The sequence below is a fragment of the Macrobrachium rosenbergii genome, chromosome 4 (genome assembly GCF_040412425.1).
Source record: "Macrobrachium rosenbergii isolate ZJJX-2024 chromosome 4, ASM4041242v1, whole genome shotgun sequence".
NCBI lineage: Eukaryota > Metazoa > Arthropoda > Malacostraca > Decapoda > Palaemonidae > Macrobrachium > Macrobrachium rosenbergii.
In genome coordinates this window covers 70,664,664-70,686,935 of record NC_089744.1, presented here as the reverse complement: position 1 = coordinate 70,686,935, position 22,272 = coordinate 70,664,664, and the positions used below count along the sequence as shown (strand labels likewise).

Sequence of the window (22,272 nt, the reverse complement as noted above, 5' to 3'; positions counted from 1 at the left end):
GAAGTACAAATTCATGTTAATATAACCGCATATGATATTACATATAAAATAATCAAAACAAACTGGATATCACACAAGCTTCCTAAAAATTTCAGTCACATTCATCATAGGCATCATCATCATCATCATCAACATCATCATCATCATTATCATCATCGTTGCCTCCTACGATAATGAAATTGCATACGAAAGTAAGATTATACATGAACTTTGTGTGATTTGTATCGTTGAGCGGACATGAATAAACGCATGATAATGAAGCTGTGTCTAAACGCATTCACATTATCTTCCTACAACATACAATTGCCACATACAGAATACTTTTATTATCATACGGTTTTATTTTAATTACCAGAATATAAATATGTAAATCCTTGACGGGCAAAATGAGCAATAAGAAAGTATAGTACATATCTGCAGCCCTTTGTTGGCCAACTCGGTTGAGCTTCAGACCATCACTCGAAGGGCCGGAGTTCAATTCCCGCGGCCGGCTAATGAAGAGTTAGAGGAATTTATTTCTGGTGATAGAAATCCATTTCTCGCTATAATGTGGTTCGGATTCCACAATAAGCTGTAGGTCCCGTTGCTAAGTAACCAATTGGTTCTTAGCCACGTAAAATAAGTCTAATCCTTCGGGCCAGCCCTCGGAGAGCTGTTAATCAGCTCAGTGGTCTGGTAAAACTAAGGTATACTTACTATTAGTACATATCTGCAAATAAGCAGGCTCGATATATGGCAAGATTTTCTCTTTTGCTTCCCATTTTCTCCGAATAAAACAAATTCTTGCTAAAGTAGTGTCTCTTTCGTTTCGTCTCAAAATGTTTTCTGATAAAATCGCATGAGTGACCTACCAGCCGCAATGTACATTTAATTTTAGGCTTGTCTGTGAAAAGCAGAAATGGCAAAACAGAGTCTTTCGCCAATTATAATGATTACTTGAAGATGTGAAACGTTTAAAGTTATTTTGTCTAAGTTTAAAGTCTTTCTGGCTGCCTTTTGGTAATCCACACCAAAACTTTTGAATAAAATCTCAGAGCGTGACTTCCTGAACCACAGTATGTAATTTTTTTTTTTAAATCGAGAATTTTATATTTGCGCGGAAAAAAAAACATTTTAGCGATCTATAGTCTATTTAGCATGACAAAAAAATGTGCTGTTATGTCAACATTATTATTCAAATTACAAGATATCACGTATGTCAGACATTCAGATGATTTTACAAGTTCAATGTTGATACTTCTAATCTTGAATGGATGAATATTTTCGTTTTCTTTTATAGCATCAAAACTATATAGTTGATCGTTATGTGATTAAGTTTCTAGGCAATATTAAGAGATTCTTCATATACAGCATCCATTAACTCATGCAGACCTGTATGTGACGGGGCCAGCAACACAATAACGTCATCATGTGAGATAATACGTGAACTTGAAATCCTACAGCGGCAACCAACATTCTCCTCAAAAGCATTTTTCAAAACGTATCAATGCATACTTCAAAAACAGCCTATTTTCATTTCCCCCTCAATCGAAGCATAAGGCCTACAGTTAATCATTTGATTATCATATCAAAAATGACTCAAAAATTACGTAAGCAGTCTCAATTCCGTCTTCTAATAATCTACTCATAAGACGATCGTGATCAACAGAATCAAGTGTATTACTAATATCAACGAAGCAGGCATTAGTATCTGAAGTCCTTTATTGTGGTGCCGGATAGTTTCTTTTAACTGTGAATAGGCAGAACTAGTGGGAGACAAGCTCTAAAACCTACGTTTGTCAGAAGTATTAGTAGATTTGTCTTATCAAAAATGTTATCCTCGAGCAATTTCAGACAGACCGACAATGATATAAAAGATTGTCAATTATCCACTTTCACTCATATATATTTTTTTCTTTTTTTTTTTTTGCTATTTTTATGTCTTTATTTACTTATAATTAGGTTCGATATGCCTCCGAACTTGTATTTAAAAATGCATTTATTACACCTCTTAATATACAAAATATAGGGCCACTAGAAAATAACAGTTATTTAGTGACAGAATTAATGTTATAGAATCCTAAACCTCGTTTAAGGTTAACAACAGAAAGGGAATATGTTAGGTCTCCAAACCCCATTTGCATCGATAAGATTTTTATCGCACGAAAGGTACAGTTACCCTCCTCTGGGAAAAGTGCATCCATCCATAAACATTGGCAAAATTGTTTTACCGTTTTTGGAAGACTGTCAGGTGTGGATAAATCGGTAGATTTATCCACAAAGTTGTTTGGTCTGAAAGGCTAAATCCTGCTATGAAAAACTATGATTTAAAAATAAGCAAAATCTATCAGTTTCCAGAGGTATTAATTGAGTATTCCAGCCATAAGCCTGTAAAGAATATCGGTATCATATAGAGGCCATTTGATGGTTACAGTAAGTATTTGATCCAAAACTGTGAGTTGATGGCTAAATAAAAACTGAATGAACGCTTCGGCTTATAGTATATCACAGTTATCATTCTGCCAATAAAAAAGTGACCCGGAAGTAAATTTGACAGTTGAAAGCCACTTCCTAAGCCCCGGCGCATTTGGCAGGAAGGATGAATAAGAGTAAAGGGTTAGAAAGTTTAGATTTTATGGTCAACGAACATGGCGAACTTTGTCATTAGGGAAAAGCTGTAGTACACAGCGCTTTTACGTTGATGAGAAAATAGAATTAATTACTAAACTTGTTACACTGAGCACTGTAATTATGCATAACTAATAAACTGATTACATGAAGAATGAATCGATAGAAATAACTGAATTTACTGACAAACTTTTGTATCCAGTGCTTGGTACATTGCAATGCCCAAAGAACAAAATCATGTTGACCCGGGTATATTGCAAAATGAAACAATACTAAAAAGGGAAATAAAAACAAATAAACAAAAGAACATCAGGGATAACACCTGAATGTTAAATATATATATATATATATATATATATATATATATATATATATATATATATATATATATATATATATATATAATATATATATTAATATCAATTGCTCTACCTCGGAAATAATATATATTCATATATGTTATAAGGATATTTTTAGTTGATAATAAGTCCACCGTATATCATATAGCGACGGACGAGGACTCAGGACTATACATATAACCCATTCGGCCACAAGAGTGATGTGATAAATAGTCATATATATATATATATCTATATATATTTTATATATAAAAATATATATATATTTCCCTGATATTGGGATTATATACTATATACATATATATATATATATATATATATATACTCATTGCATATATGTGTAATATAATAATATATATATATATATATATATATATATATATATATATATATTATAATATATATGTGTTTGTGTGTGTGTCTATATATATATATATATATATATATATATATATATATATATATATATATATATATATATATATATATATATATATACATACAAATATACACTGTACGTTTGTGCATGGAAGAATTGTTATTTATGAGTATACTGTCCAGCTTAAACGAAAATAGCTTTGATTCAAATTATAGAACAGTCACAGTCACACGAATCCTCTAACTGAAGAATAATAGATGAGGCTCCTGCACAGCTAACGTCCACAAAATTAGCTGCTTCATGTAAAAGGCATCACTTTCTTCCTCTACTCCCTATTCCAAATGTCGTTCAACTCTCTCTCTCTCTCTCTCTCTCTCTCTCTCTCTCTTCTTTTATATATATATATATATATATATATATATATATATATATATATATATATATATATATATATATATATATATATATATATATATATATAATTTATATATATATATATATATATATATATATATATATATATATATATATATATATATATATATATATATATATATATATATATATACAATATATATACTGTACAGTATATATAATCTGTATAAAAGCACATCTCTCATTTACTGACTGGGAACTGATACTGATATTTGTACAAGGAAATGGAATGTACTTGGATGAGAAAAGTGGGAATGTGCCCAGGAAAAAGACAGCCAACTTTTCTCTACGAGATTTTTTGTGATGCACATAAAAGAAAAGTATAGTAACCGTACGAAATTAGTTCTGTTTTTTTCCTAATTCAGATAAAAGAAAAGTATATGCACTCTATCAGTAAATGTGGAAAATGAAGCGACAAATGGTGAGAAATGTTGAGTTATCAAGAGGACGTGCGGAAAAATAAATGAAAAGATGAAGCAAAGTTTTCCATTTCTCTTCATTTTCATAGAGTTTAGTCTTTCTCACTGTTTGCTCTTAGAGCTCCTAATATACATAAGAAAAAAGAAAAAGTAAAAAAAAATTGCGTTTCTGTGCTTGTTTCAAAGGTACATGGAAGTATAATATACTAATGTTGAACACTAATTTTTATGATTCTGCATGATTTTGTTTTTGGACAACTCTGTATGCTATACATCATGTAATTAATAACAGTATTATTTTCCCTTGCATCTTTTTTTTTTTTTTTTTGCTTAAGCAGTAAAATGCTCTCATCCATTGCGTGTCTCAGAATAAATGCATTTTGCTTAATAACATCACGAAAAGCACAGCACGTATCTAATTTGAAAGAATGAATATTGTTTAAAAGATGAAAAAGCTACGTGTTTCCTTATTAAGAAGGACATATTACATATCTTTCTCCAGAGAATCCCTTGATGAAAAAAATAAATAAATCAGCGAGGAAAAAAGACTGATACTGAGGTAAGATACGTGCAGAGGTCACATCGAAAACCACCGCAATAAATTACAGAGAAGAAGTAGCGTTTACGTTAGCGTTTCCTGATTATCGTTTTGAATTATTAGACTGGCTTAATACGATACCTCAGGAGATTTGGTAATCCCATAAGAGTATTAAACATGACTGCGGTTTTCATTTATAGTCGTTGGTTATCGATTACGTATGTTCCATTTTAAACATTGTCACTTGTGTTAGACATCCGAGCTCTTTTATTGTATTGTTCCATAAGAATGTTTGCAAATAATAATAATAATAATAATAATAATAATAATAATAATAATAATAATAATAATAATAAAGCTAAAACTACTTATATATACCATCACTAGCGACTTTGCCATAAATATTTCATATCTGGAAAGCACGTGAAACAAACGTCTCCGGAAAAGTAACATTATAGTTCCATAACTCAGTGAAATCAATACTAGAGGCATAAAATATTTCAGATTTATTACTTAAATTTTTTTTCAATATTCTTTAAAAATAAGAAGATTCAAATAATAGTCCAGAATACCACAGTCGCTGAATGTTTTTACTACTTTAGAAAGCATGAAAAAGAAACAATGATAATGTACGTTTCGTCTGCAGTGCCTTAAAACTAAAATTGTGATATACATCCTATTTCCGTGATTTCATGTGTATATGCCGTCTGATTGAATTTATTCTCTCTCTCTCTCTCTCTCTCTCTCTCTCTCTCTCTCTCTCTCTCTCTCTCTCTCTCTCTCTCTCATATTTTACAACATAAATTACTCTTCAGTTAGATAAGTTTACTGAGCTATAAAACCAAGGAATTGTTGGATTGATATCTATTTAATTTATTAGCAATCAAACCTTCCTCTCTCTCTCTCTCTCTCTCTCTCTCTCTCTCTCTCTCTCTCTCTCTCTCTCTCTCTCTCTCTCTCGCATTTATCGAGATACACTACTCTCCCACTGCATAAAATTTGCAAAGCTATGAAGCCAGGAACTTTTGGATTACAATTTATTTCACTTGTCCAAGATAATCTCTCTCTCTCTCTCTCTCTCTCTCTCTCTCTCTCTCTCTCTCTCTCTCTCTCTCTCTCTCTCTTTCTCTCATTTAACAAGATACATTACTCTCACACTGCACAAAATTTACTGAGCTATGAAGCCAGGAACTATTGGATTAAACTCTTTTTCACTTATTCAAGATAATTTCTCTCTCTCTCTCTCTCTCTCTCTCTCTCTCTCTCTCTCTCTCTCTCTCTCTCTCTCTCTCTCTCTCTCTCTCTCATTTAACAAGATACATTACTCTTCCACTGCACAAAATTTACTGATCTATGAAGCCAGGAACTTTTGGATTAAACTCTTTTCACTTATTCAAGATAATTTCTCTCTCTCTCTCTCTCTCTCTCTCTCTCTCTCTCTCTCTCTCTCTCTCTCTCTCTCTCTCATTTAACAAGATACATTATTCTCACACTGCACAAAATTTACTGAGCTATAAAGCCAGGAACTATTAGATTAAACTCTTTTTCACTTATTCAAGATAATCTCTCTATCTCTCTCTCTCTCTCTCTCTCTCTCTCTCTCTCTCTCTCTCTCTCTCTCTCTCTCTCTCTTAAAAAAGTAACCCTCCGATATGGTAAATTTACTGTGCTTTGAAACCAAAGTTTATTTCGCTTATCCAAGGCAATCTCTCTCTCTCTCTCTCTCTCTCTCTCTCTCTCTCTCTCTCTCTCAGCAGTACAAAATTTTCTTTCTCCATCTCGGTAATAAATATTCCGTCAGGAAAACCTGACTCACTTCCACGTTCCCGGGGAATCGTACATCATCATCTGTTAGAGGCACTAAAACTGAAATATATTTCATCTCATTTTCTCGCTTTAGGCCTTTTCGCTTTTTTTTTTTTTTTTTTTTTTGTCGTGCGATATCGTCTTTCGGGAATGAACGAAAGTTTCCAGAGATCGCTTTCGCTTCTTTGTTTTATTTTTTTTTATAGCGTTTTAGTGATATCGAATGTCGTCTCGGATATGTTATGCAGGATCTTTTTAACAGATTTGAAAAGTATATGTAACTGTTTATTTTTGGGGCAATTCACAGTAGGTAAAATGCGTCTGGAAACAGGCATATATACTGTGTATGTATATATATATATATATATATATATATATATATATATATATATATATATATATATATATATATATATATATATATATATATATATATATATATATATATATATATATATATATATATAGATATATATATATATGTACACATATATATATACATACATATATTTATATATATGTACGTATATACTGTATATACATACACATATATAAATATAGGTATGTATATATATGTGTGTATATATATATCTATTTATATATACATATATATGTATATCTATATATACATATATATCTAATATGTATATATTTATACTGTATATATATATATATATATATATATATATATATGTGTATATATATCTATATATACATATGTATATATATATATACATATCTGTTGGAGGTTTTGAGGCCGGGTTCACTCGGCCTTGGCCTTGACCTCTGAACGCGCTTGCTCTGTCTTGTACCCAGTTGTATTCAATTAATCCTGAGTCTTCTGTTTTCTGACCTTAGGTACAAGGCCACGGCCAAGTTGAGTCCACTCCGAGTGAGACCAGACGTTCAGGCTCGTAGAGCCATGGTGCTCTGTATGTTTGTAATTAAAATTACTAAGCCTGATTCTTCACCATAGTCTTATAACTGTCCAAGTTCAATATTTTTAACGAGCTTGTTTGAGCGCGCTGAATCTCGGCGCTGCTGTCTCCCCCACCCTCCCAATCCCCTACCTACCCCACCCTCACCCGGAGTGGAGAAATAGGTTTGCAAGAGGAGAGCGGATGTCTCCCCTACCCTCCCGTTCCCCTACCCACCCCGCCCCCACCCAGGACGGACAAACGGTTTGCAGGGGGTGGGTGGCTATGTCAGGTCTCCCCTACTGTCACCCGGGAGAAGGCAAACAAGATCCACTCGGATATTATTATTATTATTATTATTATTATTATTATTATTATTATTATTATAGATACAAAAAACCAAAGTAACACCAGAACAGGAAGTGAGCTTAGGAAAGTAAAGGACATGTTGCCATTTGCATACGGTAAATCTAGTCTGAATTGTGTGACAAGTTATTGCACTCATGATCTATATATACTAAAAAAGGTTGCAACAAGATTTACTGATGTACCAGATATCAATTCTTAATAATGTCTAACATACCAATATTTTCTTTAAAAGTTACTGGAACAAACCACATATGTCGTCTGAAACAAATATTTTCGAAGTTACGTTTTTTTCTAAAATGTGTTTAGTAGTGTCAAAAACAACCCACAGTTCGCTTTTCGTTTAAAATTACTATTATCTAAAAAAAATGCTCAAAAATTACAGCTTACGGTATCTGAAAGAGCTGACTGCTAATTACATTATATTAAATTCTAAAATGTTTTACGGATTATAAAAATGTCAGTCTTTTGTGCCTTGTGTTTTCTTTATTATATCAAATCAGGCGACTGAAATTGCCTAAATTCTGAACTTTTAAAGCATCTGCTTAAGATTGCTACAGCGCAGTCATGTATGTTGCTGCTTTACCTTTCAGCGTATCATTTTAAATGTTATACTGCAATACAGTATTAGTGACCTTGCGGCTGTTGGTCTGAAGACTGAAGAACGCATAGATTTATATTTTCACTAAACTCAGTTACACGCTTCTGTTTAATTCTGATACTGAAGAGATTAAATGTTTTTGTGAACATTCAAGAATTATGCTAGCTGCTTGGTAACTAATTACATTTCTATTATCTGTATCTGAGAAGGATTTACGTACCATTTTGAAAGACCAAGAACATTTCAGTTCGCCACAGACCACTTGATATATTTACAGCTATCAAAACAATCATTCTTGAAAAATGAAGCCTCAATCTAATTGTAAATGTTTGTTTTGTATGATGATCCCATTAACATGACGCACACTCAGCTGTCAAAGAAAAAATTTATATACCAGAGACGAAGTTATGAAAGACATAATGGAATAATAATGCAAAATAACTGAAGTGGACTTAGTAGATGATTGATGAAGGTACGGAACATATTTTTTCGCAATCTAGCAAACAACCAAATACACAGTCAATACAGTTATGTTAAATGCTAAATCTCCCGGATGACACTCTGATACCAGTATTTTGCATGTCAGATGAGACAAATTGTTTATGTTGTTGGTGTGAGGGAGGGAAGGAAAGGAGAGAGACAGACAGACAGACAGACAGACAGACAGATAGACAGACAGACAGAGAGATTAACAGGAATGAGTAAAATAGATCTTTATCAAATAGTTCCCTAATTTCAGAGCTCAGTAAATTTCATCCGATCGGAGATTAATGTATCTTGTTAAATGAGAGAGAGAGAGAGAGAGAGAGAGAGAGAGAGAGAGAGAGAGAGAGAGAGAGAGAGAGAGAGAGAATCTTGAATAAGTGAAACAGTTTTTAATCCTATAGTTCCCTGGTTTCAAAGCTCAGTGAATTTTTTCCAGACCGAGAGCAATATATCTTGTAAAATGAGAGAGAGAGAGAGAAGAGAGAGAGAGAGAATATATCTTGAAAATGAGAGAAAGAAAGAGAGAGAGAGAGAGAGAAAGAGAGAGAGAGAGAGAGAGAGGAGGGAGGGAGCTTGAAAGCGATTAGTATTAAAGGGTCATGAGAAAGTAAATTAAGTTTGGAGGAAACACCTGTTGTTCTAATGCGATTTTAATCTTGGACTCATTACGGCGAGGCACTGTGATATTTCCACGTCGTTTTCTCTTGTCTTGAAGTGTCATTTTCATCATTTGGCCCTGCTGATAAGCGTTATCACAACACACTGCTCGTTTAGGTTTTGTTTTTGATGAAGGGTTTTTTTTATTTTTCATGTTCTCATTCGTGCTTTATCTGCATATAACTTACATTTCCTATTCACGCATGATCATGTACAAACGAACATCAATCTTGTCCCCTGAAAGGCTTGGCGTATGTATGTATGTATGTATGTATGTATGTATGTATGTATGTATGTATGTATGTATTATATATATATACATATATATATATATATATATATATATATATATATATATACATGTGTGTGTGATGTATGTGTGTATGAGAAACTTCGTAAAATATCAATGTTTTAAAACTGTTTGCAGGAAACATTAAAAAAGATTGCATTATACTTTAATTGATTGCACGGGCAAGAAGAATGAAATAAATAGACTACACTACTGTATACAGTACAGTATACTCTATACATATACAGTATGATTATTAATATCAGAAAGAATCTTATGGCCACTTAATGATAGTTATCTGTAGTAGAATTTTTTAACTGGATTGCATAAGTTATTGAAAATTAAGCTAAGTTGAAAAAATCTCTCTCTCTCTCTCTCTCTCTCTCTCTCTCTCTCTCTCTCTCTCTCTCTCTCTCTCTCTCTGCAAACTTCATATGAACTGCATTGTCCTCGACGTGATACCGAGACTCATCCTTCACTGCAAGGACAGGGCGATTCTTTCCTCTCAAGCTTTTCCTCAAAATCCTGCTTATATGCAGCGCTTATTTTTGGATGTCAGTCGCTGTGATATGTCATATCATATCAGGGACGCCATACCCACCACTCAGTTTTCATGGCCCACTTTTGGAAGCAGGGTAATAAGATTCAAGTTTGAAATATGAGACTGGTGCAATGATAACTTTTATTTTGCGAAGGCTGTATAAACAGTAAGATCAACAATTAATTAACCATATACTAAATTTCTGACACAAAATATAGATGTACGGAAATTTTCCCTTTTTCATGAATAGATGCATACAGTATGTGTGTGTGTTTATTTATATGAGTATGTGTGTGCGCGCGTCAGCACGCGAATATATATATATATATATATATATATATATATATATATATATATATATATATATATATATATATATATATATATATATATATATATATATATATATATATATATATATATATATATATATACGTATATGTATATATATATATATATGTTTGTGTGTGTGTGTGTACGTGTGTGTGTGCGTGTTTGCGAGTGTGTGCGGGTGTGTGTATGTATTGCCAACAATGTTTTAACAGAATATATCTATTTATACGTACAAAATGTGTGCACACGAATGTGTGTGGTTGTACATTTGTGCGTCTACAATTATGACAAAAATTAAAATCTTTTAATCCAGTTCATCAAGAAGAGTTTTAAATTTCCTAAACTCCGGAAACAGAGAACTCTTCGTCGGGGAAGTTCACACCAAAATTAACAGCACTGTCCAGTAAATGCTATCGTCTCCCGTCAAGTTAGCGCTTGCTGCAGGAACTTGCAACAGACAAACATCGTGTAACGGACATTCGGGTAAAAAAGACCAAGGTAATCTTTTTCTAATGGAGTTAAGCTGCAAACCCTGTTGCGTGTCGTCTAACTATTTTAATTTTACCCGGATAGGACTGCGGAACGTATCGTGAAATGCAAAAAAGGGAAAGCTCTAAGGTAGACACATTGTGGAACGGATCGTGCAATTTGAAATTAGAAATTAAAAAAACTCTAAGGCTGACAGACTGTGGAACGTATCGTGATTTTTAAGATAAATAAAATTCTAAGACAAACAGATTGTGGAACGTATCGTGTAATTTCAAAAGGAAACTCAAAGATAGACAGACTGTAGAACGTATCCTGAAATTTATAATAGGAAAACTGTAAGATAGACAGACTGTGGAACGTATCGTAAAATCTAAAATAAGGAAAACTCTACGATAGACAGAATGCGGAACGTATCGTGAAATTTATAAAAGGAAAAATCTAAGACAGACTGACTGCGGAACGTATCGTGAAATTTATAAAAGGAAAACTGTAAGATAAACAGCCTGTGGAACGTATCGTGAAATTTATAAAAGGAAAAATCTAATACAGACAGACTGTGGAACGTATCGTAAAATCTACGACAGACAGACTGCGGAACGTATCGTGAATTTTTTATTATAAAAGAAAAACTCTAAGACAAACAGACTGTGGAACGTATCAGGAGATTTAAAATAAGGGAAACTGTAAGACAGACAGATTGTTGTACGTATCGCGAAACTTAAAGAAGGAAAAATTTCAAACAGGAAGAAAGACAGACATAAAGAAAAGTGGAAAAAATCGCAATCCCGCCCCTCCTGTTATTCTCAATTTCGCCTCCATTGCTTTCCAATCTTCCAATCATTTCGCAACACGTCAAAGAGCATCAGCTCAACTTTAAGCCGATGATAAAGTTCGATGTGGAGGAGGAGGAGGAGGCTCTCCGGGTCTTTCCAGAAAATCTCCTGCTGCCAGCGTTATTTGCCAGGCAAGAACCCGGCTTTTGCTCCGCCATTAGACGTCCAAGATCTTCTTGATGTTTCGTGAAATTTCCATGGGGGTTTGATCCCCACTCATTATTCCGAAATCTTTAAACGTGAATAAATTCCCTATTTGAATTACGGGCCTGACAATAGGTTCATTTTTTTGTTTTATTACTTTAGCAGAGACATTTACGTGGAGATTTTTTGTAGTTGTAGATTCGGTCTACCGCTCTGGGAGTCGGGGATTACCTCATCGACACCTTAGGATATTGGAAAGAATGTCTGCGAGAGAGAAAGAGAGAGAGAGAGAGAGAGTGCCGGAGGTGGATTACTTGTAGATTTACTTGCAGTTTACCCTCCTGCCATGGAGTGGACTTCGTCTTTATTTATTGAAGTAAATGAAATTAATGATATTGTATCTGACTTCAGCATTGGATACAGGACACCAAATCGAGTTAAGAGTCGCTGAAATGGGGGTGACATAGCATCTTGGTACTTCCGGTAGGCGTTGGCTACACTATGTAGTTTATTATGAAACTGTTGACGTGACCACGATTTACTTCGGCGTGAAAATCGTCAGCAAATAATAAAATATATTTGCTTTGCAAATTGTTATCAATATTATTAATCATAGTAATAAAGAGATCAGGACCAAGTACTGTTCCTTGTGGGACACCTGATAAGACTTGAGCTGGTTTGGATGGAGCCCCATTAGCTGACACCCTATTCGCGTCTTATCTTTTTTTAAGTTTATTGCGCGGTATATAGCTTCGATATCAATCTGTGAATCTGGGATTCTAATTATCGGCTATATTTGACTAATTAGCCGTGATATCATAGAGTTTGTTGTATCTATTAGTGCTGGTTGGTTTGGAGTTAGCAGGGCTCTAGTGCTGGACAAGTTACTGTCTCGAGTTATGGAGAAGTTATTGTCTGTTCACAATTGATTTTGTGTCCCTGTTTTCATTTTAAAAAACACAATCAATTTCTATACGTAAATATAATTTAAAGATAAGTAAATTTACACGAACGTATTTTGAGGAGCCAAGATAATCTAAGAAACCTTTTCCCGTCCGCGTCTTCCTACCAGGATATTCCGCATCCTCCCTTGGCTCTGACCTTCTGCCAAAAACCTTCCACCCCGAGAGGAGAACCTGGCCCTGGCGTTCTGCGTTAATTCTCAGGGGCAAAAACAAAAAAAAAAAAGGAGGAAAAGCAACAAAGGGAAGAGAATGAGAGGATCAGGCAATCGAATTAAATTGCATTTTCTCGCCGGTGTCTGGGAGAGCAATTATACAAATGAAATTTTCGTCCCAGTTATTGCAGTGGATGCAACTGGTTCTCTTTGAAGGCGGAATAATTTATCCGCAGTAATCAAGATTAAATCGAAGACGCCATCTTCGCAGATGCGAGATCGCTTTGGCGAAATAAGAGATACGTTTGAGAGGAGATCGGAAACCAGTTCAGATACAGAGGCAATCATCGTCTTCTCACGTCCAGCATCCGATGCGATGTCAACAGGATACACGATACACGGAGGACAGAAATACGCAGAATAAAACACTTGCATTATTATCTAACTAAATCGCTTTGTCTGATTGAATATCAGAGCATGAATATCCTACTGTTTATATCCATGAAATCAGCTTTACCTCGGTCTGTTACTAGCTCACTAGTTCATTTGACACTTTAAAGAAGATTATTCCTGATTGCTAAGCCATCATATTGTACTATAAACAAGACCAATTAGGATCTGTTCCACTATCAGCGTCGGTGCAAAAATAATTTCCATCTCTATGATCTTAAATCCATATCATTCATACGTATTATTATTATTATTATTATTATTATTATTATTATTATTATTATTATGACTGAGAACATGAACCCTATTCATATGGAACAAGCCCCTAGGGGCCATTGAATGTGGCGTTCATCTGAAAGAAGTAACAGGAGGAAACAGGAAGTACAGAGAGAAGAGGTCAGTTATTAGAAAAAGAAAAACAAACTAACAAATTAATTAATAAACAGATAGAAATGTTAGTACATTATACAGCATGTCATAACTCAAGGCTGCATCAAAAAAAGAGGAAATATTTCAGGCATCTGTGCTACGCATATCGTGATTCTACCATAATATTAATGATTAATCTTTGTTATTCTGCGAACAAGAACTGTGAAATGGATATCTATTCAGAAAACCGGAACAACATTTCCGCAAACCATAATATTTGTGTCCTGCTATTATATCTGGCCACTGATTGAACATTTTATCTTTTATTCAATTTGAAACGCTTTTCGAATCACGTACAACATTCACCAAAGAGGAGAGGGACTTTTATCGTGAAATATATAAATACATACATTCATGTGCTTTTTATCTTTATATATATATATATATATATATATATATATATATATATATATATATATATATATATATATATATATATATATATATATATATATATATATATATATGTGTGAGACATATCATTCAATATATAAAATTGAAAAGGCATTTCAATAGCATTTGACAGCATCTCCTTTTTATGTAAAACTAAACTATCTGGTAATCACATATATATATATATATATATATATATATATATATATATATATATATATTTTGTTTTATATATATATATATATATATATATATATATATATATATATATATATATATATATATATATATATATATATATATATATAGACAAAATGATAGACAGATAAGATAGATAAAGGACAAATAGATCACAAAAGTATGTGACTGCCAGATGGTTTAGTTTCACCTACAATAAGGGAAGTTGAACCTTTGCAACTTTTTGTTTAACGATACGTGTCCTTAATTATGTATTCTATATCTATCTATGTATATTATGTATCATATATGTAAATACATAGATATGAATATATATATATATATATATTGTATGTATAAACGTGCAAAATACACCTATGTATGTATGTATGTATGTATGTATGTATGTATGTATGTATGTATGTATGTATGTATGTATGCATCATTCATGTTGAATGACACGTATCATTAACTGTGTATTTTTCTCCATTATTTTTTCATCATCAAACCCACTAGCATCACTGGAAGTCATATGAGTCGACACAAATATTTTGAATAAGAGAACGAGCCATTTGTATGAAAATATAAATCATAAACAAGCCTCGGAAAGATAAACACAGCAGACATAAATTATGAAGCCTCAGCTTCATTACTGGAACAAACAAAGGCTCCCGACGCGAAAATTAAATGATATCCTGACTCATTAAATACGCCAGGAAACTCCTTTACCTAGAACCGAGGTAAGAGAAATGAACGTGTACAAAATGCAGAGATTTGTTGCGTCTTGCTAGAAATTAACTTTTAGTTGTTACTGTTAGATGGACTAGCTGATTTTGGCCTTAGGCTACTTTTAATAAGTGACTGAAATGCGTTGGATATTTAGTTATACATTTATTTCATTAGATGAAGCCTATTCAGATTGAACAAAGCCACGGGATCATTGACTTGAAATTCGAACTACCAAAGAATGTTGCTTTCAACCTTCCACCGCAGACCCCACACTGCAGCAATAACTGATCATGATACAGAGCCAACTGTTAGGATAAACCGAGAATAACAAATATAAACATGACTCAAAAGGTGTATAAATATTATAAGCAAATTGTCAACAAACAGAGAAAAGAATGAAGATTAGCACCTCACTGATGACCAAAATACCCTGAGAAGGGAAGGCAAGTCATGCGAAAAATCCATAGCTACCAAATCAAAACTTATCACCTACATCCTTAACGGTTACTTATGTAATTCTGAAGAATGTTAGTTTCAGCAAAGAACAGACGCGTTGAAATGAACCAAAGTCAATCAATATTCACTTTCAGTACATATTAGTATCACCATTAGTCCACATTTTACTGTCGTGAGGCACTTTTTCAAAAGACTGTTTCCGAAAGTATAAGAAAACTGTTCTCATAAAGAGGCAGTTGTTCTACAAAAATGCTGCCCTGCACACTTTACTATTCCTCCGGATATGCAAATTCAAATTTGCACCAGTTCTCCTTTACAATAAATATTCAAATAGAAAACTTCTCTAGAGAGAGAGAGAGAGAGAGAGAGAGAGAGAGAGAGAGAGAGAGAGAGAGAGAGGTTAGTTTTGTATTTGAATAGCTTTTAGATATACTGTATATATATGTGTGTGTGTGTCTGTGTGTATTATTGTGCATGTGTGTGCGTTTGTAATTTATTTCTGCTGCCGGATTAATTATTTTCTGTTTATCTTTTCCCTCTTCCAGATGCTTTTCTTGCCTCAGGTATCAAGACTGATAATTATGATTATATGCTAAAGAAAATGTGAAACTTATTGTACTCGTAAAAAGTCCAGTGGCCTTTTATTTAGTTCAGTCTACCACTTTCATCGAGTGGTGATGCAAAACTTACGTTTGTGAGTTCATTAAAACCTCACAATCTAGTTTCCTGAATGATCAGAGTAGTAAACCACACGTATAGCTCTCTATGCATTTTAATTCTCTCTCTCTCTCTCTCTCTCTCTCTCTCTCTCTCTCTCTCTCTCTCTCTCTCTCTCTCTCTCTCTCTCTCTTTTAGACATACACGAGTCATTACGTACGAGAAGAGACCCGAGACAGTGGGAAAATCACATTAGAATCGAATTTAGCTGCTGCTCGTCTTTCCTCAGCATGTTTTCCTTATTTGAGTCATCTTTTCTTGCAGTTAGAAGTGTGGTCTTCTGTCCCAAGTTATAGTTCTAATTGATATTTGAATTGTGCAGTCATTTCAGTCTTATTGAATATTGTTAGAGACTACCACAGCGCAAATATCATAGATGTATGTAAGCACTTATCGACGATTTTATATATATATATATATATATATATATATATATATATATATATATATATATATATATATATATATATATATATATATAATATATATATATTTATAAATATATATATGTATATATATACTCACTTTAATACCCATAAGTACGTTTAATGATGAAAAAGAATAATTGTTCAGCATTCATGTAGTATCCACGAGTTTATATATATACAGTATATATATATATATATATATATATATATATATATATATATATATATATATATATATATATATATATATATATATATACACACACACATTCATATATACATATATAATATATTTATATGTATATGTATACATACATTTCATTTTGATAGTCATAAATAGGTTTAATGATAAAAAAATAAATAGTTTCAATGATAAAACGGACACTGCCCTACATTAAGTAAGGAAAATAATACAAAACTCAAGTAGAAATACCGATACGATCTGAATATTCACGTTCAAACGAAAACATCCCTTTCCATCCATCTCTTAGTTAGACGATGGTTTATAAATCTGTTCCATTTTACTTTCTTAAAAATTTTAACAGCTATTTCTATTTCTAGGAACACAAAATAAATAAGTAATGACCGATGAAATATGACCAACGGCCCTGCAACACTAAAGCACCAGGAGTACCAAATCCAGGTGAGTGATAATATTTTCTATTGACAAATATCTTTTTCCAAAATCAGTAGATGCAGGATTCAATTTATAAGTTCTAAAATCAATTCAGAATCAGTTCAAAATCAATAGTAAAATCAATTCCAAATCAAATCTGATGTCAATTCAAAATCAATTCAGAATTAGTTCCAAAATCAATTCAAGAAGGTCACTGAAGAAAAAGGAAGAGGAGTAATAATAATAATAATAATAATAATAATAATAATAATAATAATAATAATAATAATAATAATAATAATAATAATTTTTCCACTTGAGCTGTATGAGTAATAAGTGCTTATCTAAGCCTTTGTTTGTATTTTATAATTAGTTGTTATAGTCTTTTGTCCAACACTCTGTCTATAGATCAATTCTGAACAGTGTGATTTAGTGAGTGCCGTTCTGATCAACGTCTATTTTGATCTCCATAAATGTACAATGTATAACTGGTAATAGAATAAGTTTATTATTTTTATAACACGTAACTTCTTAAGATATGTCTGTAGCATTATAAAAATATTTCACATTAGCAATCTAAATTTCAAGTAGTTAGTTGCTATTACAATATGCATATCTAAGACCGTGTCATTTTTGTCTTCGAATTAGTCGCATAAGGATTCGTTACGATTTTAGGCCTGACAAAAACATCGTGTTGTAAAATTTCAGGAGTTATTACCATACATAATAAGTGAAATAAGGAAAGAATGAATATCTTAGGATTGCAATTATGACTAAAGGATGCCTTGATATTACTTAGGCTTATCTTTTACTTCCACACTAATACATTTTACGTATTGTAAGTATGAGGTAGTGTCCATAAATTTTCTCGGCTTTTCAGTATAATTCAATCCTTACGGTAAGAAATATTCAAAAGAATTAAAATTTTGGCCTTCAGTGCACTAGAACATATATTGAGGTTTACTACAACGAATGCCACAACAGATTATAGATTGATGCTTATTGAACTAAAATGCAAATTTCTAATCCTAGTCTCTTTTCTTTTGGGGAGGGGGAGATACCACAGTGACACAGGTAGGACTTGGCAACTTTCATTGGCCTTTCGTGGTCCCACAGTGTAGTAAATATCGAGTCTCTGCCAGCAGAACACCAGAATTGCTTTTATAACTCTTTAAAATAGTCACTGTAATAATAGCACTATACTCCTGCCTTCGGACACTATAGTACCAGGTTCAAGGTATGGCAAGAAGCACTCTACAAGAAATCCATTCAGTGACTTCTATCGGACAATATAGTAACTGTTGCAGTGACATAGTTGTCACCTAGGAACTTTTGTTTCCTCTTCATATTTCTCTTGATCAGCCACTTTCGAATCATAAAGAGAAATTAATACAAGAAAGTCATATGCATATATGTTAGAATTCATGAGCGGTTCTGTAGAAAGTATCTTCGAAAATTGGAAAATTTGCAAGCACAACTCTGTTTTGCCTGAAATACAGTATCAAAGATAATTCGACACATATCTGTACCTTATTGCTTACAACCAAGGCAAATGAATGATAGACATGATCAACAAAGAATGTATATTTAGAATTTATATATATTTATATACATGTGTACATATATAAATATATATATATATGTATATTTATATTTATATATATACATATATGAATATATACGGTATATATGCATATATTCATATATGTATATATAAATATAAAGATATATATATATATATATATATATATATATATATATATATATATATATATATATATATATATATATATACATTTATATTACATATATTTATATATATAGTATACATTTGAATACATAAATGTATGTATATATATATATATATATATATATATATATATATATATATATATATAATAATATATATATATATATATAAATACTGAAAGTAAAGCAACGATTCATTCACTTTAACTTTCCATTAAAAACGAATCCAGTTAATCTAATTACCATTTGTACATATTTCATCCAGAGAACAGATGACGAAAAATAATTTTCAGATATATATTAACGTTCATATTAAAAAATTACACATCATTAGTTTTAATACCGCTTGAGTTCCTATCTTTCCTGTGATAATCATTAGCATAAATTTTCTACATCATTCGTTTCAATTTCATTCTACCAGAGCCCTAAGTCTGCAACACTTTGTGCACAAAAGAGAGGCTGGACATTGCCATGCATCTCATACGGCAGTGAGCAAACTCACTTTGTACACACACAAACACACTTTTATATATATATAAATAAATATATATATATATATATATATATATATATATATATATATATATATATATATATATACATTAATATATACATATTTAAATATATATTTATATATATATTTATATATGTATACATAAATATATTTACATATTTAAATATATATTTATATTTATATAAATTTATATATACGATATATATTTATATATATTATATATATGTGTGTGTGTTTGTCCATATATGTTATATATATGTGTGTGTGTGTGGTGTTTATGTCAAAAAATACATAAAAAATATTGGCAATCCCAATGATAATTACAGCGTTTAAGCTACTTTTTAATTACAAAAACAGTTAATTTCCTTAGACTCCGACGTGAAGAGTTTAAAATTACTGAATTTCTTTTTTTTCATTTACAATCTCACCTTTACTCAACGATTATTAGAAACAGTGAAGGCTAATGGAGCACCATTTACCATCATTATGATGCCAAAGCCTAAGAGAGTTTACATACGATTAATTAGACGCCCCCAGATTAAATGCGAAATTTAATTCATCAGCATTTTTATGGTTTCCTTGGAGTTAATTAATTCGGGAGGCAATCTCTCTTCTTCTCAGTAAGAAATTTAATTTTCCAAGATTTTTTTGATATCCCGTTCTTGTTTATCAAAGAATGATGTCTAAAAGGGAGGTAATTCTATAAGATAATCTTACCCAGGCAGCAAGTAATTAATAGTAAGCAGATTAAGGAAATGTATCTTAGTGAATGGACATTTCGTCCCTACAGAATTTGTATATTTGTTTTTAGATACTAATTGAACTATAGTCTTAAAATTACAAAACTTAATAGCAAGATTAACTGTAATTTTTTGGATATTCTAATTTGTTGTTATCTATTGTGCATATTCTTTAAAAAACATAAAATCTGGGGTTCCCTTACTATCTTTTAAAGTACTACAGCTTCTTGTAATTTGCTTTGGGATTAACTTGAAGATTCAAACAATTATGGCATTAAAAATGTTTGCAAGACGTGTTTTCCCTCTCTCTTTCTCTCGTGAAATAAATAAATAATAAACATACATAAATATGTGTGTATATATATATATATATATATATATATATATATATATATATATATATATATATATATATATATATATATATATATATATATATATATATATATATAATAATGTGTGTGTCTGCTGTGTGTGTGTATGTGTGTGAAGGTTTGAGTCTGTATATATATTGAGAGAGACAATGATTGTACATTTAAGCGCACAGTGCACATATTAATTTTATTCATTACATACAAGTTTATAATATATAATTACTTTAATATCTTCTCCTGATTGACATACAATAAAATGTTTAAGCCTTCATAATTTAGCACATATTTTAGGGAGGAAAAGATCAAATCATGCATTAAAACAGTTATATATCTTTTGTATACTTACTATAAATGATGTTTGGCTTGCTAGGATCTCATGCTAACTTGCACAAGTTATTACGAGAACTTTGTGCATTAAAAAACTAGATGAAGAAGGACATTATATATAGTTAATATATATATGTATAAAGACATTAACCCACGAAGAACAACACAAAAAAGAGGTCTTTAGACTTTATCGACACTGAAAATTCCAGGCTAAGTTCCAGAAAATCTACTTGTAATGTCAGAACACTCATAGCAGGCGTAAAAGAAAGTTTTTTATCTTTTTTTTTTACATGAACTCTTTACTTTCAGAGAACAGAGAGAAAAATAGTTATCTATAGCATATCAACATACATATTCTATAAATATGACGAATAACAACACAAAGAAGAAGTTCTATAAAGTTAAAGTCACTTAAAAGATTTCCGGCCAAGTCACGGGGAAGACGGGCCAGAGCTTGGAGCGCCTACTCGGACACGTCGTGCCTGTATGGCCGACAGAGCAATACTGAGTCTGGCTCTCGAGTCTCGACTTCGCAGCGATCGGACATCGAATTGCGCGACTCTGGTGGGTGCCATCTTCTCCCCAAAGATGGCGCTATAGGTATCTCAATCCTCGGAGGAGATTTCTATTTGAGGAATATTTACCGTTACACTTTACATTGCTTGTTCAAATCTCCTATGCTAATTTATGTTAAGATCTAGGCGTCTTGTGAATCAGGATGATGAATACTAAAATTATTTGGAACAGCGGCGGATTTTGGCTGCTCAAATATGATGGAATGAACTTAAAGAGAGAGAAATCAGACCATGAGATTTGTAATCAAAAATTAAAATGGGGCAGGCAAGAACGGTTGGGTG

At 32.1% G+C, this 22,272-nt stretch overlaps 1 protein-coding gene across 1 annotated transcript in view; it reads right to left on the bottom strand.

Moving 5' to 3' along the window:
• The window catches only part of LOC136835679 (zwei Ig domain protein zig-8-like), a 79,723-nt gene extending 57,805 nt beyond the window's left edge, over positions 1–21,918 (bottom strand). The window contains exon 1 of the mRNA XM_067099519.1: positions 21,435–21,918. The gene's annotated coding sequence lies outside the window, so the exon portion shown is untranslated. The remainder of the gene's footprint in view (positions 1–21,434) is intronic.
• Positions 21,919–22,272: the final 354 nt, after the last annotated feature.